General features: G+C 47.8%; 1 protein-coding gene and 1 long non-coding RNA gene across 4 annotated transcripts in view; one reads left to right on the forward strand and one right to left on the reverse strand.

Moving 5' to 3' along the window:
* The window catches only part of metap1d (methionyl aminopeptidase type 1D (mitochondrial)), a 253,955-nt gene that overhangs the window by 144,173 nt on the left and 82,172 nt on the right, over nucleotides 1–27,610 (forward strand). The window lies entirely within an intron of this gene.
* The window catches only part of LOC140391449 (uncharacterized), a 147,486-nt gene that overhangs the window by 29,392 nt on the left and 90,484 nt on the right, over nucleotides 1–27,610 (reverse strand). Inside the window, exon 2 of one of the 2 annotated variants that reach the window (XR_011935077.1) lies at nucleotides 22,803–22,860. The exons of the other annotated variant lie outside the window; for it this stretch is intronic. This is a non-coding gene — a long non-coding RNA (uncharacterized lncRNA). The remainder of the gene's footprint in view (nucleotides 1–22,802; nucleotides 22,861–27,610) is intronic. 2 annotated transcript variants of the gene reach the window in all.

Consider the following 27,610-nt stretch of genomic DNA (forward strand, 5'->3'; position numbering starts at 1 on the left):
TCTGTCCAATTCAGGCAGGGTTGTGAATCCACCCCCACCATCTTACCGAATATGGCTGAAAAGTACTCCGTGGGATTAGGGCTTTCCATTCCTTCTGGCAGCTCCACAATTTGCATATTTAGCCTCCTGAACCTATTCTCTGCGTCATTCATCTTGGCCTTCAACGACATGGTGAACTAGTGCACTAATGCTGGACAGAATGAATTCGTGGAAGGTATGCAAGATTGTTTTCTAGAACAATCTATATCAATGATTTGGATGTGGGAATCAAATATAATATTTTAAAGTTTGCTGCTGAAATGAAACTTGGTAGGAGGATGCGAAGAGGCTTCAAGGGGATTTAGACAGGCCAGGTGAGTGAACAAGAACATGCCAGATGGAATATAACATGGAAAAATGTAAAGTTTTCCGATTTGAAAGGAAAAACAGAAATGCAGAGTAATTTTTAAATGGTGCAAGGTGGGGAAGTATTGTTGTCCAAAGAGTGTCCTTGTTCGCAAATCACTGAAAGCTACCATGCAGGTGCAACAAGAATTAGAAAGGCAAATAGTATGTTGGCCAGGAGTAAAGGAGTGTTGCTGCAGTTGCACCTGGAATGTTGTGTGCAATTTTAGTCTCCTTACCTAGGGAAGGATATACTTGCCCCTCAGGGACCCCCTACGGGAACCCCTGCAATAGGGGGACCCCCCCACCAGGACCCCTGCAATAGGGGGACACTCCACGAGGATGCCAAAAATAGGGGGAATTCTTCTGGACCTCTGCAATAGGAGGAAACCCCTGGACCCCTGTAATAGGGAGAGGTGGTGACGTAGTGGTATTGTCACTGCACTGTAAACCAGAGACCCAGAGTAATGCTCTGGTGATCCAGGTTCAAATCCTGCCACTGCAGATGGTGAAATTTGAATTCAATAAAAATCTGGAATTAAAAGTCTAATGACAACCATGAAACCATTGTCGACTGTCGTAAAAACCCATCTGGTTCACCAATGTCCTTTAGGGAAGGAAATCCTTACCTGGTCTGGCCTACATGTGACTCTAGACCCACAACAATGTGGTTGATTCTTAACTGCCCCCTCAAGGGCAATTAGGGATGGACAATAAATGCTGGCCCAGCCTGGGACGCCCACGTCCCATGAATGAATTTAAAAAACAAAACCATCAGGGTCCCTTGTAAAAGAGGAATCCCCCCCCCCCCCCCCTTCCAGGGACCCCTGCAATAGGTGAACCCCCACCAGAGACCCCTGCAATAGGCAGATCCCCTCAGGGACCCATGCAATAGGGGACCCCACACGTGGACCCCTGCAAAAGGGGGACCCCTGTAATAGGGGCCCCGCCTTGGGGATTATTGCAATGGGGAGGACCTCTGTAATAGGGGGACCACCACTAGAGATCCCTATTATTGGGGGACCCCCCCATCATAGACCCTTGTAATAATTGGACCCCCTCAGGAACTCCTGTAATAAGGGGACCCCCTCAGGGACTCCTGTAACAGGGGGATCCCCCACTGGGATCGCTGTAATAGGAGGACCTCCGCAATGGGGGGACTCTTTCTTCCCCCCCCCCCCCCCAGTGATCCCTGCAATAGGGGAACCCCCCACCAGGGACCCCTGTAAAAGAGGGACCCATCTGAGACTCCTACAATAGGGGTACCTCCACGGGGACCCCTGTAAGCAATAGGAGGTCCCCCCATTGGACCCCCTGCTCAAAGAGACTCCCTCCAGAGGCCCCCCCCCCCCCCCCCCCGCCCCAAGAAAAAGGATCCCTGTCTGAAAGCTAGAGAGCTGTCCAGTTACTGACAGTGGGCAGCATTATAGCTGCAGTACTTACCTTGTTTCCATTCCTGGAAGTGGAGCAGCTGTGCCTGCGCCTGGTTCCCACAGATCCATTAGCAGCAAGCTATTCATAACTTTCGAGTAGTGGTGTGTGATTGACAGCTTCTACAAACCATTTGCAACTTTGATCCATTCATATTCCTTCATGGTTCAGTGGCCTAAGCGGTGATACCCCATTGTTGACATTGACCACATCAAAGAGGCAAGTGCAGTGAAATGAAAGTAGGTGGAATGAAATTAGTGCTCGGAATGCACTTGCATCACTTTGGTGTGATCTCTGTCAAGGTAGGGAGGGAAGGCTCAGGTAGAGCAGACATGGGCAGGAAGTGCATTGTTGGGGACGTGGCCCTCTGATGAGCTTAAGTGGTCTATACCAGCGTGGCCCTGGAGTGGCGGACCTCACAGTGGGCCAAGGGGGCAACCGTTACTCCCTTGGCCCACTGCGAGGTCCGGCATGACAGGGCCATGTTTGTCGAGATCACAAGTGACCCACATCCACATGATTCCCAGCTGCAGGGACCAGAGAATCACTAAGACCCACTGGCATTTAATTACATTGCCCTGCCGCACGCATTGTTGACCTCTTTCATGCTGCCAGTGGGGAGTCAGAGCATTGCGCTCGGGCGCCCACCAGATTTTCCCCCTCCGCCTGATTCTCCATCCCTCGGGGAATGCATTCTGGGCGCCCTGGGCCAGAGAATTCCACCCTTTGTGTTTGTCTGTACAGAGGAAACAAAACAAAACTTTGCTGAAGTGTTGGGGTGCCTAGGGACAGTAAGAAGTCTTACATCACCAGGTTAAAGTCCAACAGGTTTGTTTTGAATCACTAGCTTTCGGAGCACAGCTCCTTCCTCAAGTATCTGAGTGCCAGTTTACTTTCCCAGGGATTGGGCCGCGGGTGCCCTGCCCTTAAGAGGTGGGGTGAGGGGGGCTTGAAGATCCCATAACAGATAAGTTGGGGTGGGGGAGGGGGTAAGTCCGGAGGCCAGGTGGGGTCGAGAGATCGAGGCGGTATTTAAAAGTGGTGCCCCGATCTCTTTCTACACTGATGAACTGAGCTCATCAGTGCAGGGAGTGAGTAAGTGCAGCCTCGGTAGGACGTTCTCCTCAGAGGCCCAAAAAACCCTCAAGCCTTGTTTGATAGCGAGAATGCTCTTGGCACTACAGGCTCCAAGAAACTCCCCGCTATTCACGGCCTAAACAGGACTCTCTTTTTTTCTTTAAATCGCACCCAGAATGTTATAAATGGAGCTAAGCAATCCCACAAGCTTTGGACCAGATCAAAGCTCTGTATGTCCTACCATATCCAGTCAAGAATAGTGTTGGGCAATTAAATACTTAAATGGAGGAGGAGGCTCCAACACATGAGTTCAAAAGTCAAAGCTGAAGCATTTGCGATCACCTTCAGTCAAAAGTACCAAGTGGAACATCCATCTTTGCCTCCTGCTCGTATTTAGACAATTTGATTCATTTTCAAGAAATGGCTGAACCCATTGGATTCAGCAACAGGCAATATCCTGGCTATGATACTGAAGATTGTGCTCCAGAACTAGCCACACCCATGCCAAGCTGTTCATGTACAGTTACCATGCCAGCATCTACCCAACATTGTGGAAAATGGCCCAGGTATGTCCTTTCCACCAAAGTACGAAGTCTTACAACACCAGGTTAAAGTCCAACAGGTTTGTTTCGATGTCACTAGCTTTCGGAGCGCTGCTCATTCCTCAGGTGAATGAAGAGGTATGTTCCAGAAACGTATATATAGACAAATTCAAAGATGCCAAACAATGCTTGGAATGCGACCATTAGCAGGTGATTAAATCTTTACAGATCCAGAGATGCGGTAACCCCAGGTTAAAGAGGTGTGAATTGTATCAAGCCAGGACAGTTGGTAGGATTTCGCAGGCCAGATGGTGGGGGATGAATGTAATGCGACATGAATCCCAGGACCCTTTCCACCAAAAGCATCTCAAATTCAATCCAGCCAATTTCTGCCCCATTAGTCTAGTATCAATCATCAGCAAAGTGGTGGAAGGACCCTAGGATGGCATACTTAATCTTATCCAGGTGGAGAAATTCTGAAAGGTCAGCGAGCCAGTCTGCTGCCGTTGGTGGTGCTGCCGATCGCCAGCCGAGCAGGATTCTCCGATTAGGGAAGCGAAGCAAGGACTTTAGCCCCCTTCCCCATGTGTAGCTCTGGCTGCTCCGATACTTTGAAGATTGCCACTATCGGGAATGGCTTCACCCTCACCCCCACAACCTTGGACATTGCCTCGGAGAAGGCTATCCAGAACCCAGCAAGTTTGGGACAAGCCCAGAACATGTGGGTGTGGTTGGCCAGGCCCCTCTGGCACCGCTCACGTTTGTCCTCCACCTCTGGGAAGAACCTGCTCATTCGGGTTCTGGTCAGGTGCGCTCTGTGCACCACTTTGAGCTGCATTAGGCTTAGCCTTGCGCAGGAGGAGGTGGAATTCACCCTGCTCAGTGCTTCGCTCCAGAGTCCCCACCCCATCTCTGTCCCCAGTTCGTCCTCCCATTTTTGTCTGGTCTCGTCCAGTGGTGTTCGAGCTCTGTCCATAACTGTCTGTATATTTTCCCACATAGTCCCCCACTTCTTGCTGCTTGTGCCTATCAGGTCCTCTAGTAATATGTTTTCAGAGGCCCTGGGGTACCCTACTGTCTCTTTGTGTTTTATTTGGAGATGTCTCATTTCCTGTCCTTTTGCTAGTTTCCACTTCCTCGTCAGTTCATCCAGTGTTGCCAGCTTCCACCTTTTGAAGGTGGTATCTAGCATGGCTGGGGGGAATCTGTGATTGCCGCAGGTGGGGGCCATGGGGGACATTTTGGTTACCCCGAAGTGTCGTCTCAGCTAGGTCCACGTTCATAGCGTGGCCACTACCACTGGGCTCGTTGTGTATCTTGTTGAGGGGGCTGGGAGTGCTTCTGTAGCCAGGGCCCGGAGGGTTGTTCCTTTACAGGATGCCTCCTCCATTTGTACACTATCTGTGTCAAGTTCTTGTACCCATCCCCTCACTCTTTCTGTCGTTGCTACCCAATGGTAGTATTGCAGGCTTGGCAAAGCCAAGCCCCCTTTGATTTTCCTCCTTTGCAGTGTCGGTTTGGGAATTCTCGGGTTCTTCCCCCCCCCCCCCCCCCCCCCCCCCCCCCCCCAACCCACCCACACACACACAAATGCCATGATTAGACTCTACATTCTGGGGATGAAGATCGGTAAGGATCTCCCCGCCAGGGAGAGTGGGAGTGAGCCCCACCTTTGAAGGTCCTTTTTTACTTCCTCCACCAGGCTGGTCAGGTTCCACTTGTGGATCTGTGTCCAGTCTCTGGCTATCTGGATCCCCAGGTAATGGAATCTGGGCCGTTTTAAAAGGGAGCCCCTCCAGCTCTGCCCCTCCCCCATTTGGATTCACTGGGAATGCCTCACTTTTTCCCAGGTTAAGTATGTAACCTGAAAAGGTTCCAAACTCTTTCAGGATTGTCAATGATCTTTCTGATGTTAGGTCGTCAACCTGAAATGTTGGGCAGAATTCTCCCATCCTGCCCTCGGTGGGTTTGGTGACATGTGCAAGTGGAGAATCTGGCGGGAGCCAAAAGTCAGAAACCCATCAGCGTAAAATCACGTTGCATTTTTTCCATGGTGGGTTAATGGCGGGTCGACCTTCCCGCTGCCAGATGGTGTGAATTCTATTTGCATCTCACAAATGTTTGCCTTGCTAGAATTCAGTCAGGCTTTCCGATCTTGCATCACGCCTCTATGAATTTACACTGGTCTGAAACCCGATTGATACAGAGTGACATGCACCAGGTGGTCCATAATACTCAGGAGACCTCAAGGTAAGTGCAACTAAGCCTTTCTGTCATAGTGCTGCACTTTAGTAAGAATAAACAACAACACCACCTCCACAATAGTCCTCAATACTGAGGCCCCGCAAGGCTGCGAACTTAGCCCCCTACGATACTCCTTGTACACACACAACGCAAAATTTGGTTCCAGCTCCATCTACAAGTTTGCTGACGATACGACCATAGTGGGCCGGATCTCGAATAACGATGAGTCAGAATACAGGAAGGAGATAGAGAATCTAGTGGAGTGGTGCAGCGACAACAATCTATCCCTCAATGCCAACAAAACTAAAGAGCTGGTCATTGACTTCAGGAAACAAAGTACTGTACACACCCCTGTCAGCATCAACGGGGCCAAGGTGGAGGTGGTTAGCAATTTCACATTCCTAGGGGTACACATCTCCAAAAATCTGTCCTGGTCCACCCACGTCGACGCTACCACCAAGAAAGCACAACAGCGCCTATACTTCCTCAGGAAACTAAGGAAATTCGGCATGTCCACATTGACTCTTACCAACTTTTACAGATGCACCATAGAAAGCATCCTATCGGGCTGCATCCCAGCCTGGTATGGCAACTGCTCAGCCCAGGACCGCAAGAAACTTCAGAGAGTCGTGAACAGCCCAGTCCATCACACGAACCTGCCGCCCATCCATTGACTCCATCTACACCTCCCGTTGCCTGGGGAAAGCGGGCAGCATAATCAAAGCCATCCGGCTTACTCACTCTTCCAACTTCTTCCATCGGGCAGGAGAAACAAAAGTCTGAGAACACGCACGAACAGACTCAAAAACAGCTTCTTCCTCACTCTCACCAGGCTCCTAAGTGACCCTCTTATGGACTGACCTCATTAACACTACACCCCTGTATGTTCACCCGATGCCAGTGTTTATGTAGTTACATTGTGTACCTTGTGTTGCCCTATTATGTATTTTATTTTCATGTACTTAATGATCTGTTGAGTTGCTCGCAGAAAAATACTTTTCACTGTACCTCGGTACACGTGACAATAAAGAAAATCCAACTGGTCTTCATGGACAGCACCATGGGCTCCTCTGTGTCACCGACTAGGATCAGTACTGTGCCTGGGATTGGGGAGTGCATGGGTTTCCTCCCCCTGGTGCCACACACTGGTGTCTATTTGGACAGCACTGTGCTGTGGGATTCATGCCACCGGAACAAAGATCTGATGTTCAACCGGGGGATAGAGTGCGAGGTGAGTCCGGGGGTTGGGTGGGCTGATGAAGATTGGGGGAGCAATGTGGAATGAGGGCTGTACAAGCAGGGGTTCAGGGGGAAGGACCAACTCGAGGCTGGCATTGTGGAAGGAGGGATGTGCAAGAATGGGGGCGGGAGGGCAAGGGCTCTTGATGGCAGGCAAAGGGGCAAGGAAGTGGATGAAGAGGACGAACAATGGAAGGCGGAGGAAGACCGAGGGGAGGGAAGCTGGATCTTGACAAGGCTGCATAACATGGAGACAAACAAGGGATTTAAGGGAATTAACGTATAGCATTGAAAGGGGATGCACTGTGATGAATGTAGGAATTTCAGATAAGTGGGGCTGGATTCTGTTTTTGGGACTATGTTCCCACACCGTCGTAAAAACTGGACCTTGGGCCACATAATCCTAGCCCTGCAGGGGGCTAGCAGGGTCCCGGCATAAAACTAGCAGCTTTTGCTGCAGATATGGGCCCCCCGCACTTCCGGGTTGGAGGGCGCGCATGCACATGGCGGCGGCCTCCAGCGGCCGCGCCGTGCTCCATGGCGGACTCAGACCATGGAGCTGCACATTAAAAATAGACAGATAGGGCCTGGCCCTGATTGCCCGCCCAAACATTGCCCGACGGCATATAAGGCCCCCCCTGTCCTCTGATTGACCCGCAGCCGGCATGCTAGTATCCCGACCGGCAGGACCATTTTAGATCCATGCCGTTGGGACTTCGGCCAGTTGGGGGTGGAGAATGGCGGGGCCGGCCTACAGCAATGGCCGCAGGTAGATGATATGCATAACCGCGTACTCTTTGAGTACGCCGCTTTTCGGGGCCCAGAGAATCGGATAACTGCCGCTGGTCCTGATTTTGTGCACCAAAATGGATTCTCCGCCCCAGCGCCGGCTGCGATTTCGATGTCGGGGTGCGGAGAATCCAATAGATTGCAATGTAGGTATTTGGTTCAGTAAATGTTAAAAGCCTGAGGTGGAATATGACTGCTGCAGTCATGTTTTTAAAATAAACCCTAGTTTGAAAGACAACTAGGTTTTGGAGCCAGATGTGTAATGAGGCCACCGTAAAAGCTTGGTCTAATGGAATGTTGTTTGTATTAAGGGGATTCCCCTGTGGAGTTAATTAGATTTCAGCTTGGTAAGATGATGTAATTACTGGGAGGAGCCAAGTTAAACTTCTCCGTTCAGTTAAAAGATATGTTTATAGCTGGATTTGCAAATTATTTCCAAGCAGTTCAGAAGAGTGTAATTAGAAAGTAACCTGAAGCAGCTTCTGAAGATATACAGCCGAAACCTCTGTATGGTTCTGAGAGGATTCAGATCTTTTCTTTTAAACAGTGTCAAAAGATCTCAATTTCTCAAAGAACATCTCTGTAAAGCGGCTGTTTAGCACAGGGCTAAATCGCTGGCTTTGAAAGCAGACCAAGGCAGGCCAGCAGCACGGTTCAATTCCCGTAACAGCCTCCCCGAACAGGCACCGGAATGTGGCGACTAGGGACTTTTCACAGTAACTTCATTGAAGCCTACTTGTGACAATAAGCGATTTTCATTTCATTCATTTTCATTTTCAAAGTAGATATTCCTGAGGGATTACTGTATTAAACAGCGGATTGAGAACTGAGCAGATTTATTTTTTTTGTTTGAGTGGGAATAAAAATAGCAGTTAAGGGTTGCTACATTCAATGTATTGATTAGCATTGTTTTTTTTAAATGTTTTTATTCTCCATTTAACACATTTTCCTTCAAAATGTACACCCCACCCACAAACAGTAAATGGTAACAAATACAAAATCAATCCTCTTAACAATACCAACGATCCCATCCTCCCACCACCCCAAACAACGGCCCACCTGTTGATATATACATCCAATAAAACAAACCCTCCCACGGTGGCAACAAAAAACAAAGGAGAAAAAGGAGTCCAGGACTGCCCATGGTCACCATTGACCTAGGGTCCACCCCCCCCCCCCCCCCCACCCCCCCCCCCCCCCCAACACTCAACGCCATCCAACCTCTGAAAGAGTACCATACATGATACCCGAGAGTTGTACACCCCCCCGCCCCCCCCCCCCCCAGTCTCCAACTCCTCCCGTCCACTTCCTCTTGTAAAAACTCCTCCCCCCAATCTCGGTTCCTTCCCCCCAACTTTCCACCCCGGCTAGACCACTCGGACCCTGTTCTGCCAGGCTCCGATGGCCGCAGCCCCTCCCCACACCTCAGTCCCCTTCACTGGCCGGCTTAAACCGGCCAGCGTGGAGGCCCCCGCCCGGGTCCCTTTCCCCCTTGCCCGGCCCTAGGAAAGCCCAGAAATATCCTTTTAGCACACAAACCCCACATATCCACGTGAGTGAAAGTCCCATCACTTCCCTTGTCCAAATATATACAACATTGGCTCCTTTAGCCCATACACCCGCACGCAGTGAAACATAAAAAGAAGAAAATACAGTCAGTCATGAGGTCACATCGGCACATGGCCATTTCTCAATTTCTCAGTTCTGCCACAGTCCTTCTGCCTTCGCAAACTCCTCCGCTGCTTCCGCCATGCCAAAATAAAAGTCCCTGAGCTTGTAAGCCACCCTCAACTTCGCTGGATATACAATGTCGCACTGCACCTTGCTAATGTACAGTGCCCTCTTCACCCGGTTGAACGTAGCCCGCCTCCTCGCCAGCTCCACCGTAAAGTCCTGGTATACACGTATACCAGCTCCAGCCCACTGCACCACCCGCTTCTGCTTGGCCCAGCACAGGACCTTCTCCTTCACACTGTACCTACAGAAGCACAGAGTCACTACCCTTGGCGGCTCACTCGCCATTGGTACAGGCCTCCACGACCTATGAGCCCGATCCAGTTCATATCGGGAGGGATCCTCCCCCTCCCCCAATAGTTTCACCAGCATCGCGGCAAAATACTCAATCGGCCTCGGTCCTTCAACTCCTTCGGGCAGCCCCACAATCCTCAAATTCTGTCGCCTGGATCTGTTTTCCAGGTCTTCCATTTTTCCTCGCAGATCCTTGTTAATGTCCATCTCCTTCCGCATCGAGGCAAGTTGATCACCGTGCTGCAATAATGTCTCCTCCACTTCCTTCAGCGCCTCTCCTTGCTCTCGCACCTCCGCCACTGCGCTCGCCACCTCCGTCCTCACCGGGAAAACCACCTCCTCCACCAGCACACTCAAAACCTCCCTCATCTCCTTCCTCATTGTCTCCATGTATCTTGTAAACTGCCTTTTGAATTCCGCAGCCATCACCTTAGTTATTTCTTCAGCCGTAAGCAATGTGGCCTCCACTGGTGCTCCAGCCTCCATTTTTCTTGGTGACCCCGCGGTAACCTTTCCACTCCCCGACGGACCTTCAGCTGTTTTCTTTACGAATGATTTTTTTGCTTACCCTCGACATTTTTCTTCACTGTTTCTTCCTGCTTTTGCCACCTCCGTAGACCCTGGGACCGGACTTAAAGCCCCGAAAATGCCGGTCCCGAATGGGAGCGCTCCATTGTGCGGCCGCCTCCCGCCCACCATCACCGGAAGTCCATTGATTAGCATTGTTTAAGGGGTAATTGTAAGCTATTTTCTGGTGGTGATGTTAAAGACATGTTAATACAGTGTTAGTAATAAAGTTTGTTTTAATATACCATTTCCCTATTTTTTTCATGGAATCAATCATGGAGCGAGGTATTCTTTCCTCACACTCTTACAAAAACTCTCAGTCTCAAAAAATTAAAATAAAATATCAGGGTTTCTGTTCAATATCCTAGCCACTGTTGGGGTTTGGTCCGGGGTTGTAATAACACACAGACTGCAAATCATGAGATGGGTGCATGTTAGTGTGGCATATTAGGGATAGTTCACACAAACACTAAACAGGTCAGGATTGCAGTGCTCTGTGAAGGTTACTTTTGCCCTTAGTCCTCTTTGGAAATAGGACCTATGGCAAGGCTCCCGCTTAAGTTCAAGAGCTGGCAGACCAAAGTCAGAGAGTGCAGACACTCATAACTCACCGGGATAGGATCTTGGCAGCAGTCATCAGTACCCTGCTAATGCACTCACTCTGTCAATTTAAAGTCCAGCAAGGAAGAACAGCAATGTGAGTCCACTCTAGATGTTTCCTACACTGTCTAAGGAGGCAAAACACTGCTGCGAAGGACATGCGGACCAGCATGGGGCTTTCATCCTAAACCGAATGTCTTGATTTGGGACACTGAGTAAGGAATCTTAGGTGCACAGAGTGTCACATATCTGATGAGCCCTCCTCAGTTGTTGCTATCCCTTAAGAACAAGTGTTGTGAACTCGCCCATCATACACTCCTGAAAAAGAAATTCATAGTGGTGTACTGGTATTGTCGCTGGACTTGTAATCCAGAGACCCAGAATCATGTTCTGGGGACCTGGGTTCAAATCCCGTCAGGGCAGATGGTGAAATTCGAATTCAATAAAAATACAATCTGGAACTAAAAGCCTAAAGGTGACCATGAAACCATTGTTGTAAAAATCCATCTGGTTCTCTAATCTGTCATCCTTACCTGGTCTGGCTGACATGTGACTCCAGACCCACAACAATGTGGTTGACTCTCAAATGTGCCCAGATGGGCAATAAATGCTCGCCCAGCCAGCGACGCCCACATCCCATGAACGAATAATAAAATACACATCTCCCTGACTGCACTCAAGGGTTCGTTAACAATTTGCACTGAGGTTGACATGTCATGAATAGAACATAGTACAGCACGGAACAGGCCCTTCGGCCCTCGATGTTGTACCGAGCCTTGTTCGAAACCAAGATCAAGCTATCCCATTTCCTGTCATTCTGGTGTGCTCCATGTGCCTATCCAATAACCGCTTGAAAATAAAGAACCTACCTCGGACATCCCTCCTATATCTCCCACCCTGAACCTTATAGTTATGCCCCCTTGTAACAGCTACATCCACCCGAGGAAATAGTCTCTGAACGTCCACTCTATCTATCCCCCTCATTATCTTATAAACCTCTATTAAGTCGCCTCTCATCCTCCTCCGCTCCAAAGAGAAAAGCCCTAGCTCACTCAACCTTTCCTCATAAGACCTATCCTCCAAACCAGGCAGCATCCTGGTAAATCTCCTTTGCAACCTTCCCAATGCTTCCACATCCTTCCTATAGTGAGGTGACCGGAACTGCACACAATACTCCAAATGTGGTCTCACCAGTTGCAGCAGAGTTGAGCTCTTAAACTCAAGCCCCCTGTTAATAAACGCTAACACACTATAGGCCTTCTTCATGGCTCTGTCCACTTGAGTGGCAACCTTCAGAGATCTATGGACATGAACCACAAGATCTCTCTGTTCCTCCACATTCCTCAGAACCCTGCCGTTGACCCTGTAATCCGCATTCAAATTTTTCCTACCAAAATGAATCACCTCGCGCTTATCAGGGTTAAACTCCATCTGCCATTTTTCGGCCCTGCTCTGCATCCTATCAATGTCTCTTTGCAGCCTACAGCAGCCCTCCACCTCATCCACTACTCCACCAATCTTGGTGTCATCAGCAAATTTACTGACCCACCCTTCAGCCCCCTCCTCCAAGTCATTGATAAAAATCACAAATAGCAGAGGATCCAGCACTGATTCCTGTGGTACACCGCTGGTAACTGGTCTCCAGCGTGAACATTTTCCATCCGCCACCACTCTCTGTCTTCTATGTGATAGCCAATTACTTATCCAATTGGCCAAATTTCCCTCAATCCCACACCTTACTTTCTTCATGAGCCGACCATTGGGAACCTTATCAAACGCCTTACTAAAATCCATGTATACGACATCAACTGCTCTACCTTCATCTACACACCTAGTAACCTCCTCAAAGAATTCAGTCAAATTTGTGAGGCAAGACACATTTGTGAGCCTTCACAAATCCGTGTTGATATCCCGGATTAAGCTGCACCTTTCCAAATGGTCATAAATCCTATCCTTCAGGACCATTAACTTACTGACCACTGAAGTAAGACTAACCGGCCTATGATTACCAGGGCCATTCCTATTGCCTTTCTTGAACAGAGGAACAACATTCGCCACTCTCCAGTCCTCTGGCACTATACCCGTGGACAATGAGGACCCAAAGATCAAAGCCAAAGGCTCTGCAGTCTCATCCTTTGCCTCCCAAAGAATCCTAGGATATATCCCATCTGGCCCAGGGGACTTGTCGACCCTCAGGTTTTTCAAAATTGCTAATACATCCTTCCTCAGAACATCTACCTCCTCCAGCCTACCCGCCTGTATCACACACACATCCTCAAAAACATGACCCCTCTCCTTGGTGAACACTGAAGAAATGTATTCATTCAACACCTCTCCTGTCTCTTCTGACTCCATGCACAAGTTCCCACTACTATCCTTGACCGGCCCTAACCTCACCCTGGTTATTCTTTTATTTCTCACATAAGAGTAAAAAGCCTTGGGGTTTTCCTTGATCCGACCCGCCAAGGTCTTCTCATGCCCCCTCCTAACTCTCTTAAGCCCTTTTTTTTTTAGCTCATTCCTTGCTACCTTGTCACCCTCAAATGACCCAACTGAACCTTGTTTTCTCATCCTTACATACTCTTCCCTTTTCCTCTTGACAAGACATTTAACCTCTTTTGTAAACCATGGTTCCCTCACACGGCCATTTCCTCCCTGCCTGACAGGGACATACCTATCAAGGACACGCAGTATGTGTTCCTTGAACAAGCTCCACTTTTCATTTGTGCCTTTCCTTGACAGTTTCTGTTCCCATCTTATGCTCCCTAATTCTTGACTAATCGCATCATAATTCCCCCTCCCCCAATTATAAACCTTGCCCGGCCGTATGGCCCTATCCCTCTCCATTGCAATAGTGAAAGACACCGAATTGTGGTCACTATCTTCAAAGTGCTCTCCCACAAACAAATCTAACACTTGGCCCGGTTCATTACCCAGTACCAAATCCAATGTGGCCCCACCTCTTGTCGGCCTGTCCACATATTGTGTCAGGAAACTCTCCCGCACACACTGTACAAAAACTGCCCATCCGAACTGTTCAACCTGTAGAGGTTCCAATCAATATTTGGAAAGTTAAAGTCACCCATGACAATTACCCTGTGACCTCCACACCTATCCATAATCTGTTTTGCAATTTCTTCCTCCAAATCTCTTATTACTATTTGGGGGCCTATAGAAAACTCCTAACAACGTGACCACTTCTTTCCTATTTCTAACTTCAGCCCATATTACCTCAGTAGTAGATCCCCCTCGAACTGCCTTTCTGCAGCCGTTAAACTATCCTTGATTAACAATGCTACTCCTCCACCTCTTTTACCACCTTCCCTGCTTTTTCTGAAACATCTATACCCCGGAACTTCCAACAACCATTCCTGTCCCTGTTCTAACCATGTCTCCGTAATGCCCACAACATCATAGTCCCAGGTACCAATCCACGCTCCCAAGTTCATCTACCTTATTCCGGATGCTCCTTGCATTGAAGTAGACACACTTCAACCCACCTTCCTGTCTACTGGTACACGCCTGCGACCTTGATAACCTCCTCAGTACCTCACTATTCTCAACACTGGCTTCTGGACTACAGCTCGTTTTCCCATCCCCCTGACAAATTAGTTTAAACTCCCCCGAAGAGCCGTAGCAAATTTCCCTCCCAGGATATTGGTGCCCCTCTGGTTCAGGTACAAACCGTCCTGTCTGTACAGGTCCCACCTTCCCCAGAATGTGTTCCAATTATCCACGTAACTGAAACCCTCCCTCCTACACCATCCCTGCAGCCACGTGTTTATCTGTACTCTCCCCGTTCCTCAACTCGCTAGCACGTGGCACCGGTAACAAACCAGAGGTGACAACATGGTTTGTCCTGGCTCTCAGCTTCCACCCTAGCTCCCTAAATTCCTGTTTTAAATACCCGTCCCTTCTCTTACCTTTGTCGTTGGTACCGATGTGTACCAGGACTTGTGACTGTTCCCCCTCCCCCTTAAGGATTCTGAAAACATGGTCCGAGACGTCACGGACCCTGGCACCCGGGAGGCAACATGCCATCCGTGAGTCTCTTTCGTTGCCATAGAACCGTCTCTCTGTCCCTCTAACTATCGAGTCCCCAATAACTATTGCTCTCCTGCTCTCCCCCCTTCCCTTCTGAGCCACAGGGACGGACTCAGTGCTGGAGATCTGTTCACCGTGACTTACCCCTGGTAGGCCGTTCCCCTCCATAGTATCCAAAGCGGTATACTTGTTACTGAGGAGAACGACCACAGAGGATCCCTGCACTGACTGCTTTCTCCCAGCCCCTCTCACCGTCACCCATCTATCTTGATTCTTCGGAGTAACCACATCCCTGAAGCTACTATCTATGACCACCTCTGCCTCCCGAATGATCCGAAGTTCATCCAACTCCAGTCCCCTAACGTGGTTTCTGAGGAGCTGGAGATGGGTGCACTTGCCACAGGTGAAATCAACAGGGACACTGACGGCGTCCCTCACCTCTAACATTCTGCAGGAGGAACATTGCACTGCCTTCCCTGCTAACCCCCCTAGATAACTTGCGGATAAAAACAAGAAAAAGAAAGAAAGAGCTTGCCTGATATTCACTTAACCCTTTAGGTTAGAGGAGGTGGAACCGCCCAACTTAAATACAGGTAAAAATAATCACTTAACAAGCAACCACTGCACTCCGCACGATAACAGCAATCAGCTGTTATGGGCTCGCGCAAACAATTTAAATCTTAACTACTTACCCAGCAGTCACTCTGTCCTCACTCCGACCGGATTCAGCTGGAAACCGCCAACAGTAAGTTTTTTAAAAATTTACTCCCCTTAGCAAGCACTCACTCAGCAAGCACTGCGCCCCGCACGATAACAGCAATCAGCTGTTATGGGCACACACAAACAATTTAAATCTTACCTACTTACCTTTATTAATCTTTAAAGGGGACACTTCGAATGGGAGGAAAGCTGAACCTCGGAATAAGAGGATTGCAAAGGTCCAAATCAAAACATTTTTATCTGGCAATTGCATTAACATCCCGATGGAATGGTTTACAAAAAGTGCAATTTATTCACCGTGATCAGGTGGCACAGTGGTTAGCACTTCTGCCTCACAGCTCCAGGATCCCAGGTTCAATTCCGACCTCCGGTGACTGTCTGTGTGGAGTTTGCACGTTCTTCCTGTGTCTGCGTGGGTTTCCTCCCACAGTCCAAAGATGTGTAGGTTAGGTGGATTGGCCATGCTAAATTGCCCCTTGGGGCTCAAAAGATTAGGTTGGGTTATGGGGATAGGGTAGAAACCTGGGCTTAAGTAGGGGGCTCTTTCCAAGGGCTGGTGCAGACTTGATTGGCCAAACGGCCTCCTTCTGCGCTGTAAATTCTATGATAGAGCATCCCATGACCCTGAGGTGATATCCAAACTTTTGAACTTTAACCCGACCACGACGCCTTTTGCAGCTCCGTCATCCGCAGCAGGGACCAAAGAAACCTGCGAACTGTTACGTCCTGATGTCTGTAATGACCTTGATGGACATTCTCTGGAGGGGCCGGGCTCCATAAGGGTCTTCTGCCCAGGGGTAGCTTGCACTGTTGGAATTAGTGCGGGCAGAGGCAGAGGGGGGACTCTGAGCAGCTGCACAGCCTTGGAATGCCCTGGGTGGTGGACCCTGGAGTGTCCAGCTGATGTGCATTCTCCCTGTGGATGGTGCCCACCAGCATGTGTGGCCATGTGATGTATGGCTGAGCACAACACTGGCAGGACCTGCTGTGCCAAGGTCTTCATGGTAGTTGCCAACTCCCATGGTGGCCTAAAGAAGCTCGTATATCAGAGCCACAGCAGCAGACAGAACACGGAGGATCTCCTCCTTTGTACACTCTACTCCAAACCGTACCATCAAAGTCCTGCCAATGTTCTGCTGCCTCCCATTGTTTCTCCACCAGTGAGCCGATTCGAGAGGCTCATCATCTGACCGGGACTGAACAGGTGGCTAGTCTCCGGCAGCCCTCTTGAGTACCCGAGACCTGGGTTATACATGCCACTGACTGCTGTGGGGACATTGAATTGAATTTGATTTATTGTCACATGTGCCGATGTACAGTGAAAAGTATTGTTCTGTGTACTGTCCAGACTGATCGTTCCATACATGAAAAACATAGGGCATGCATAAATACATAATGTAAATACATAAACACAGGCATTGGGTGAGCATATGGAGTGTCGTACTACTCAGTAGAGAAGATGTGTGAAGAGATCAGTTCAGTCCATAAGAGGGTCATTCATGAGTCTGGTAACAGCAGGGAAGAAGCTGTTTTTGAACCTGTTAGTGCTTGTTCTCAGACTTTGTATCTCCTACCTGATGGAAGAGGTTGGAAGAGAGAATAAACCTGATGGGAGGGGTCTTGGATTATACTGCCCGCTTTCCCAAGGCAGCGGGAGGTGTAGACCCCTCCCACCCGGCTTACTCACTCTTCAAACGTCTTCCATCAGGCAGGGGATACAGAAGTCTGAGAACATGCACAAATATACTCAAAAACAGCTTCTTCCCTGCTGTTACCAGACTCCTAAATGACCCTCTTATGGACTGACCTCATTAACACTCCACCCTGTATGCTTCATCCGATGCCAGTGCTTATGTAGTTACATTGAATACCTTGTGTTGCCCGATTATGTATTTTCTTTTATTCCCTTTTCTTTCTATGTACTTAATGATCTGTTGAGCTGCTCGCAGAAAAATACTTTTCACTGTACCTCGGTACACGTGACAATAAACAAATCCAATCCAGAGTCAATGGATGAGTTTGCGTGATGGATTGGGCTGTGTTCCTAACTCTCAGTAGTTTCTTACGGTCTTGGACCGAGCAGTTGCCATACCCGGTTGTGATGCAGCCAAATGGGATGCTTTCTGTGGTGCATCTGTAAACGTTGGTAAGGGTCAATGTGGACATGCCAAATTTCCTTAGTCTCCTGAGGAAGTATAGACGCTGTTGTGCTTTCTTGGTCGTAACATTGACATAGGTGGACCAGGACAGATTGTTGGTGATGTGCACACCTAGGAATTTGAAGCTGTCAACCATATCCACCTCGGCACCATTGATGCAGACAGAGGTGTGTACGATACTTTCTTCCAGAAGTCAACGACCAGCTCTTTTGTTTTGCTGACGTTAAGGGAGAGATTCTTGTCATTACACCATGCCACGAGGTTCTCTATCTCCCTCCTGTACTCTGACTCATCATTGTTCAAGATCCTACCCATTACGGTCATGTCATCAGCAAACTTGTAGATGGAGTTGGAGCCAAATTTTGCCACAGTCGTGTGTATATAGGGAGTATAGTTGGGGGCTAAGTACATAGCCTTGATGGGCCCTGGTATTGAGGACTCAGTGACTGAGTGTTCCCCAGAAAGTGACTCTGTGTCTAACCTTGAACTACGCCAACAGCCCCCCTTCCCAAGTTGTGTGAATCTGCACATGTGGAGGATGCGGGTGAGCGCTGTGATGGTTTTTTCTCTGCCCCTTATCTTCTTAGGGGTGGCGATGGTGAAGTTGTGTTGTCGCTGAATAGTAAGCCAGAGACCCAGAGTAATGATCTGGGACCTGGGTTCAAACCCCACCACGGCAGATAGTGGAATTTAAACTTTATAAAATATCTGGAATTAAAAGTCTAATGATGACCATGAAACCATTGACGATTGTCGTAAAAACCCATCCGGTTCACTAATGTCATTTAGGGAAAGAAATCTGCCATCCTTACCTAGTCTGGCCTACATGTGACTCTGGACCCACAGCAGTGCCCCTCTGGATTGGCCCAGCAGGCCACTCAGCTGTATTAAATCGCTCCGAGCACACAAAAAAGAAATTAAACTGGACGGACCACCCGACATTGACTGGAAATGATAATGGCAAACCCAGCCCTATCAACCCTGCAAAGTCCTCCTTATTACCATCTGGGAGCTTCTGCCAAAGTTGGGTGAGCAGTCTCACAGACTACTCGCGCAACAAGTTGGCAAAGTCAGTCTCATAATCATATCTTACAGACAATATCCCAGACACTACTATCACCATTCCTGGGTATGTCCGGCAGGACAGACACAGCAGAGGTGGTGGCACAGTGGTATACAGTCGGGTGGGAGTTGCCTTGGGAGTCCCCAACATCAACTCTGGATGGCCTCAGGGCTTCAGGTTAGACATGGGCAAGGAAACTTCCTGCTGATTACCATGTACCGGCCACCATCAGCTGATGAATCAGTACTCCTCCATGTTGAATACCACTTGGAGAAACCACTGAGGGTGACAAGAGTGTAGAATATTCTCTGGGTAGGGGACTTGTTGTATCTGTAAAACCTCAGATACCTTCGACCAGTTCACCTACTCAAAGGTTTTACCTCGATGTCTTTAATAACGAGAAGAACAAACCACAAACACAAATTCAAGTTCAACAATATTTATTTCACACAATTTACCCGTATGCTACCCACAAATATAATCTAGATGTACCCAACATTGGTTTATACTAACCATAAGGATATCTTGGTAGGTCATGGATCTGATCCGTGAGCCCCTCTGGTTCATCGTCACGAAGGTGGTTCTCGCACGCTGTTTTGTCCTTCCTTCCTTCTCTGGCCAGCCGTCTTGATCGCCTCTGCATGGAGTCTTCCTGATGTGCCTTGTGTACCTGTTTTTATCCCCCTCCCTTTGTGCTCGTTTGCCATTTCCTCTTGCTTTCTGCCAATGATGCCTCGGGAGGGGGTGACAGGCCACCTGAGCCCTCTCCAGGTGTCCCATCTCTGGTGGTGTAGGCTGCACATATCCTGTTCCCATATTAGGTAACAGCAGCAACTCTGGGCGACAGAAAGTCTGGCCCGATCTGGGCTACTGACAAAGACCTGTTCATTTTAATAGCGTGTTATGATTTCCTGATGGGTAATTGACGAGGCAGATCCAGACATGTTCTGGCAGCTTATCTGTTGGTTGTGTATTCTAACTTGGCCAGTTCGAATTCCCATGGTGCTGTGTGCTGGAGTGTCTGTGTCTTGATTTAAAGTGCCCAATTCTTTAATTATAAGTACCCAATATTAATCAGTCCAATATTAATCAGGCCATCACCTAGGCCTTGCTAGGTTACCACAGACTTCAAAGTCCATCACCAAGAGTGGCTCGGTGTACCACCACAGACCGAGCTGGCCAGGTCCTTAAGGACATAGCTGCTAGACTGGGGTTGCAGCAGGTGTTGAGGGAATCAACAAAAGGGAAAAACATACTTGACTTCATCCTCACCCAACCTACCTGCTGCAGATGCATCTGTCCGTGACAGTTTCGGTTGAAGTGATCACCGCACAGTACTTGTGGAGACAAAGTTCCGCCAACATTGAGGGCATTTAAAAGTTTATTGGATAAACATATGGATGATAATGGCATAGTGTAGGTTAGATGGCTTTTGTTTCGGTGCAACATCGTGGGCCGAAGGGCCTGTACTGCGCTGTATTGTTCTATGTTCTATGTTCTATATTCTATTCACATTGAGGATACCCTCCATCGTGTTGTGTGGCAATACCACCGTGCTAAATGGGATTGACTTTGACAGATCTAGAAACTCAAGACTGGCATCCACGAGGCGCTGTGGGCCATCAGCAGCAGAATTGTACTCAACCACAGTCTGCAACCTCATGACCCGGCATATTCCCCACTCTACTATGACCACCAAGCCAGGGATCAACTCTGGTTCAATGAGGAGTGCAGTCGAGCATGCTAGGGGCAACACCAGTCATACCGAAAAATGAGGTGTCAACCTGGTGATGCTGCAACACAGGACTACTTGGGTGCTAAACAGCATAAGCAGCAAGTAATAGACAGAGCTAAGCGATTGCATAACAAACACATCAGATCTAAGCTCTGCAGTCCTGCCACATCCAGCCGTGAATGGTGGTGGACAATTAACCAACTCACTGGAGGAGTAGGTTCCACAAATATCCCCATCCTCAATGATCGAGGAGCCCAACACATCTGTGCAAAAGACAAGGCTGAATGAAGCATTACAACAATCTTCAGCCAGAAGTTCCAAGTGGATGATTCATCTCGGTCTCCTCAGGAGGTCCCCAGCATCACAGATGTCAGTCTTCAGCCATTCCGATTCACTCTACATGTCAAGAAACAACTGCAGACACTGTATACTGCAAAGGCTATGGGCCCGAACAATATTCCCGCAATAGTACTGAAGACTTGTGCTCCGGAATTTGCCACACCCCTAGCCAAGCCTCTCAAGTACAGCTACAACATTGGCATCTACATGGCAATGTGGAAAATTGCCCAGGTGTGTCCTGTACACAAGCAACAGGACAAATCCAACCCACCCAATAACCGCCCTATCAGTCTACTCTCCATCATCAGCAAAGTGATGGAAGGAGTCATTGAACAGCACTATTAAGCGGCACTCACTTAGAAAGCTGACTGACGCTCAGTTTGGGTTCATTACAGCCTTGGTTCAAACATGGACAAAAGAACTAAATGCCAGAGGTGAAGTGAGAGTGACTGCCCTTGACATAAAGGCAGCATTTGATCAATTATGGCAACAATGAGCCCTAACCAAACTGGAGTCAATGGCAATCGGGGGAGAAAACTCCGCTGGTTGGAGTCATACCTGGCACATAGGAAGATAGTTGTGGTGGTTGGAGGTCAATATCTCGGCTCCAGGACATCACTGCAGGAGTTTCTCAGGGTAATGTCCTAGGCCCAACCATCTTCAGTTGCTTCATCGATGACCTCCATTCCATCAGAAGGTCCGAAGTGGGGATGTCCGCAGATGACTGCACAATGTTCCAACACCATTCTCGACTCCTTAGACAATGAAGCAGTCCATGTCCAAATGCAACAAGACCTGGACAATATCCAGGCACGGGCTGACAAGTGGTAAGTTACATTTGCGCCACACAAGTGCCAGGCAATGACCATCTCCTACAAGAGAGGATCCTTTAAAACAGAGATGAGGAGGAATTTCTTCAGCCAGAGGATGGTGAATCTGTGGAACTCTTTGCCGCAGAAGGCTATGGAGACCAAATCACAGTGTCTTTAAAACAGAGATAGATAGGTTTTTGATCAATAAAGGGATCAGGGGTTATGGGGAGATGGCAGGAGAATGGGGATGAGAAAAATATCAGCCATGATTGAATGGCGGAGCAAACTCGATGGGTCGAGTGGTCTAATTCTGCTCCTGTGTCTTATGGTCCTATCTAACCATTCCCTCTTGACATTCAATGGCATTACCACCACTAAATCCCCCACAATCAACATCCTGGGGGTTATCATTGATCAGAAACTGAAGTAGACCAGCCGTATTAATACTGTGGCTACCGGGGCAGATCAAATACTAGGAATCTTACGGCGTATAACTCAACTCCTGGAGGTACAAGTCAGGAGTGTAATGGAATACTCTCCACATGCCTGGATGAGTGCAGCTCCAACAACATTCAAGAATCTCAACACCATCCAGGACAAAGCAGCCCACTTGATTGCTACCCTTTCCACAAACATTCAAACCCTCATCCACCGACGAACAGTGGCAGCTGAGGGTACCATCTACAAGATGCACTGCAGTGACTCTTCGGTGACACCTTTCAACCCCACAACCACTACCATCTAGAAGGACAAGAGCAGCAGATATCTGGGAACCTCATCACCTGGAGGTTCCCCTCCCAAGTCACTTACCATCCTGACTTGGAAATATATTGCTGTTGCTTCACTGTTGCTGGGACAAAATTCTGGAACCCCCTCCCTAATAGTACTGTGGGTGTACTTAAACCTCAGGGACTGCAGCAGTTCAAGAAGGCAACTCCCCACCACCTTCTGAAGGGCAACTAGGAATGGACAATAAATGCAGGCCTAACCAGCGACGCCCACATGATGTAAATGAATTTTTAAAAATACCTGCTTCAGTGGCTCGGACAGCTGCTGGGCTGGCTTGCTAGCCACGGTCTGCACATAACTGCAAAATACAAAAGGAGTTTTAGTGGATGAGCTGAAGCTAATTCTGAGTACATTGCACTCAGTATGAATTGCAGGATTCTATGAAGTGATGGGGCTGAGATCCATACTGAGTTGTTGAGAGAGGTCAAGCTCTGCATCGCCACAGGAGTGATCCCTGCTGTTGCCGGCAAGCTCTGAAGCAGCCTCCTCTAACTCGCTGAGGGTGATGATCTTTGCCATTCCTCCCCCGGTCTGGGTTTGTTTTTATTTGTTTGGACGTATGGAGACGAAAGAAAAAGATGTGCTCAGAGGGAATGGAGCCATGGTTAGGTGAAATGCATGTCTCCTGTGAGTGGTGCCCCCTTCGCAGAAGGGACAGAGATTGGAGTTCATGCAGTAAGACAGCTGGGATGCTGGTGTTGTGAAAGTCTTGTTGAGAGAGTAAGTGTTGATGCGACCTCTCGACTGAATGTATGAGAACTGTGGAGAGGGTAGCCATTTGAGTATATATATATATATATATATTTTTTTTTTAATTTAAAATACCTAATTCATTTTATTTCCAATTAAGGGGCAATTTAGCGTGGCCAATCCACCTACCCTGCACATCTTGGGTTGTGGGCGTGAGACCCACACAGACACAGGGAGAATCTGCAAATTCCGCACGGACAGTGACCCAGGGCCAGGATCGAACCCGGGTCCTCAATGCCGTGAGGCAGCAGTGCTAACCGCTGCGCCACCGTGCCACCCGGCCGTTTGAGTATATAATGCCATGTTGAGAATTTGATAATGGAGGGAGCTGAGAGAAGACTTATCCTGGCAGTGTGGATGAGATTATTCATCTGCTTTCTGCACTGGATGGCACTTCACAGGCGGGTGGGAGCCACACTGACCTCCTGGGCTATGGCCTCCCAAGCTGGGGAGGTGAGGTTTCTGTGCTTCTTTGAGCCATCCCTGGTATACATACCAGAGGGCCCGGACTCCCCGAATAACGGCTCTCTCACTGAAAGCTGGTGCTGTCTTCTTGATGTTGCTTACCTTTTGCTTTGGGTTCCGGACATGTTGGAGGGCCTCCTGAAGACTAAATGACTGGAGAGAGTGATATGCATATACTGGACTGGTGTTTTAATATGGCGGCGGGATTTTTAATCCTGCCAGTTGATGGCGGGCAGACGGGTCAGCTGCTGGCCCACCATAGTTCAGAGGTGAATTCGCCTGTGCAGAATTAATAAGCTTCCAAGAATAGAATCTGGTGTGGGATCCCGCTATTCTGGCCGGCGGGAAAGGAGCCATTGGAGCTGCCTGAAAATTGGAAAATTGCACCCAGAGATGCTGAGTATTTCCAGCATTTTTATTTCAGATTTCCACCATCTACAGTATTTTGCTTTACTAAAGATTGAAAGAAAGTCTTTTCTCTTTTGAAAAGAAAAGACTGAGGGTACATAAATATATGAATGGTTAGACAAATTTAATCCAAGTAAACTGTCCTGTTACGTACAGAATTTGAGCACGAGGAATCATATTTACAAATTAAGGATAAGGAGGAAATGCAAGAGGGACTTTTTTCCTAACAGTATGGGGAATACAGAACACTGGTGCGTGGAACAAGAAACTTTAATTGGTTTCAAGAAGGAACTAGACAGGTTCTTGTCATCAAATGGCATTCAGGATTATAATAAGCGCACTGAGGGAATAGTTTGAATGGACGGGCTAGAGAGACTGAAAATCTTCTCCTGCCTGAGACCACTTACCACAAATGTTCTTTTTAATGGCTGATTTTAAGAGCTAAATACACTGGATTATACTCCAGTGCGAGATTTCCAAGAAGTAGCAGGTGCTGTGAGATTTATCCAAAGTAGCACTTAATTTATTTTGTCAAAATACTTCTTGTTCCAAAATATGTACTTTGTAAAATCTAGCTGTTTTTCTTTGCCCTATCCAATTAATCAAGCCAAATCTCTTTAAATGCCGTTAATACTAACCACATGTCTGTATTACTAGGGTTTCTCAACACATTTTGTATTATTGTGCTGGAAGTACCCTGTTCCATGTCAATTATAAAAGGTCTAGGCTTCCGGGGAATTCTACTGAGCTTCACCCTTTCAAAGCATTTTTCATTCATCATCTTCTGCTTTCTGTTGCCAAACTATTTCTCAATATTGATTAACTTATTAACCATTGTTTCTATGGATCTTGGTTGTTTTTATAAATGTCTCTTGTAAGGAATTTACCAATTGCCTCTTCAAAAGCCGAATAAATTGTAATTCATTTTTCAGTCACCATATGGTAAGTTAATTATTTCATAGAATTTCTGAAGGTTTGTTGGCCTCTAATTTCTAAAACCAAGATTATATTCTAATGTCGTGTAAAATGCCGTGGAACGCTTTAGCCACTGTTAATATAATACTTAAGAAGTTTTTAATTCCCAGATCCATAAATATTAGGATAATATTCACCATCTTGAAGTCACCTACTACAGCCTCTTAATTTATCATATCCAATTTTATATCACATAATTCAAATGTGGTACAGATAGATTCTTAAGCAGAGAAGAAAATACATTTCAAGGTATGCTGTCATTATTATTAAATTATTATTGTAACCCCAAACAAAGACATTGCATTATAATCCTGCAAATACACTGGACGAGATTCTCCATTTGGGAGACTATTGTTCTGTTTACATATTTGCTGAGGGACTGGTCAGTTATCTTTGAAAAAAGCAGAGAAATGGTCTTTCAGTTTTGCTTTACTTAGGTTCCAATCAACTGTGCAGTCACCAATTCAAAACAGTAAGTCATGAAGAATAGCTTACATGATGACAGCTGCTGCTTAGAGTTTTCTGCAAATAATTAGGGCTCATCAGATACTATCACTGAAATCAAAGCCACTTGCAGGTGAACTGAGACCCAGAAGAATTTTCACACAATCTGTTCTTCAGTAGGTTGCCTAGAAAGATGCAACTTCATAATAGATCATAGGGGAACAATCGGATAAGAACCAATAATGGGTCTTGGAATCCCTATGCGTGATTAATTGGCACTATTTCATTGCGATACAAACCGTACACAAACTTAGTGCTACCTGTTGTTACAATGAAAGCATGCAACCAGCATTAAATGCACCACTGAGTGACCACAGGTCTCAGCAGGGGATCCAAGCTGATGTGACAAGAGCACCACCTAAAGCTGGCCTCCTACTATTTAAAGGCCGACTGCTTCTCTTAACGGGGAGATGCATTCTGGCTGCAGCAGGTGCTGCAAATGACTGGGGAAAAGTATCTGAACATAAAGGAGAATGCAAAAATACAACAGGACAGAGAATGTGCTCCACTGTTCTCTGGTGCAGCACTGGAGGCCTTGGTGCAGATTGGCTGGAGGAGAGGGGTCCTGTTCCTGAACAAACAAGCCCTTCAGACACCACGATTCCATGCAGAAAGAAATTTAATAACCTCATACAAGTGGTCATGATCAGTGAGTACATCATCAAATGCCATTTCCTTAACAGTAAAGAGGGAAAGAAAGATTGAATTAAAAGAGAGTGAAAAAAGGGCAAAGTAGGAACAAATATCTCATAATGTGTGATTGTTGCAAGTATTTTGAAGTTTACAAATCATGTCCACTGAATGCATCCTTTTTGAGGAGGAATGTACCGAGAAAGACCTCGCCATCGAACAGGACTCTGTTGCAATCCGGGGCCTCAGCAAGGAATTACCCCACTGAGGCTGCACTTAGTCCCTTTTCCTACACTGAGGAACTCTACTTGCCGGAGCTGCTCAGTGCAGGAGGAGATCGGGGAGCCATTTAAAAATGGCATTCCGATCTCTCAAACTCCCGTCGTGACCCCAGCACCCCCCAACGCCCCAACTCACCTATAAGGAGGTCCTTGGAACTCCCCTGCATCCCACCTCACACAAGCAGGGCACCCCCGGGTCCAATTCCTGACATGGGAAAAATGGCAGCCTGGCACAGGCAGCCTGGCAGTGCTCCTGCCAGAGGCTGGCACCCGGTTGCACTGGCAGAGTGCCAGGCTGGTGGTGCCTGGGTGGCACTGGCAGTGCCAGGGCGCCACCCTACCCAGAGGGCAACCACCTGGGGACCTCTGATACACACACACGCACACACACACACACCCCACACCCCAAGTGCCATTCCGCCTGGTCCCCGTTTCTGGGACCAGCACTGAACGCCACTTGCCTGAGGTCTCCGAGGCAAAGGAGTTAGATCCCAGGGCCTTGGTAGATCAAATGAGCTGCATTTTTAAGTGAAACTTGTGTCTCACTCTAATATGCAGATTTGTCTAATATTGATCCCGCCCACAATGATCAAACGGGATCTCGTGATGCATGGTGAGCCAATTTAGATCCCAGAAGAGGGATCTCCCGGTAGCTACTGTCCGGGTGCAACGCGGCCAGTAGATCGCATCCCACACTTTCAGAGATATATAGCTTATAGAGAGAGTGGATAGATGCGTTACCAGAAAAATGGAAGGCATGAGGGGAATATCTTATAAGGAGCTTTTACGAATTCTTGGATCACAATCTTTAGAGAAGAGATGATTAATTTTTGATTTAGTTGAAGTTTATAAATTGATACATGGCCTTTTTACTTCAAAACCTGAAAATGTCTTTACTCACAATTAGAGTATTTTGCGTGGTCATCAGTATAAGCTACAGAAATTTGGTTCACGTCCTGACATTGGTTTAAAAACGATTCACATGGAATTGTTGATATTTGGAATTCTTGCCGTGATTTTGTTGTGAGTGCTGAT

This window comes from Scyliorhinus torazame, chromosome 2 (assembly GCF_047496885.1).
Source record: "Scyliorhinus torazame isolate Kashiwa2021f chromosome 2, sScyTor2.1, whole genome shotgun sequence".
NCBI lineage: Eukaryota > Metazoa > Chordata > Chondrichthyes > Carcharhiniformes > Scyliorhinidae > Scyliorhinus > Scyliorhinus torazame.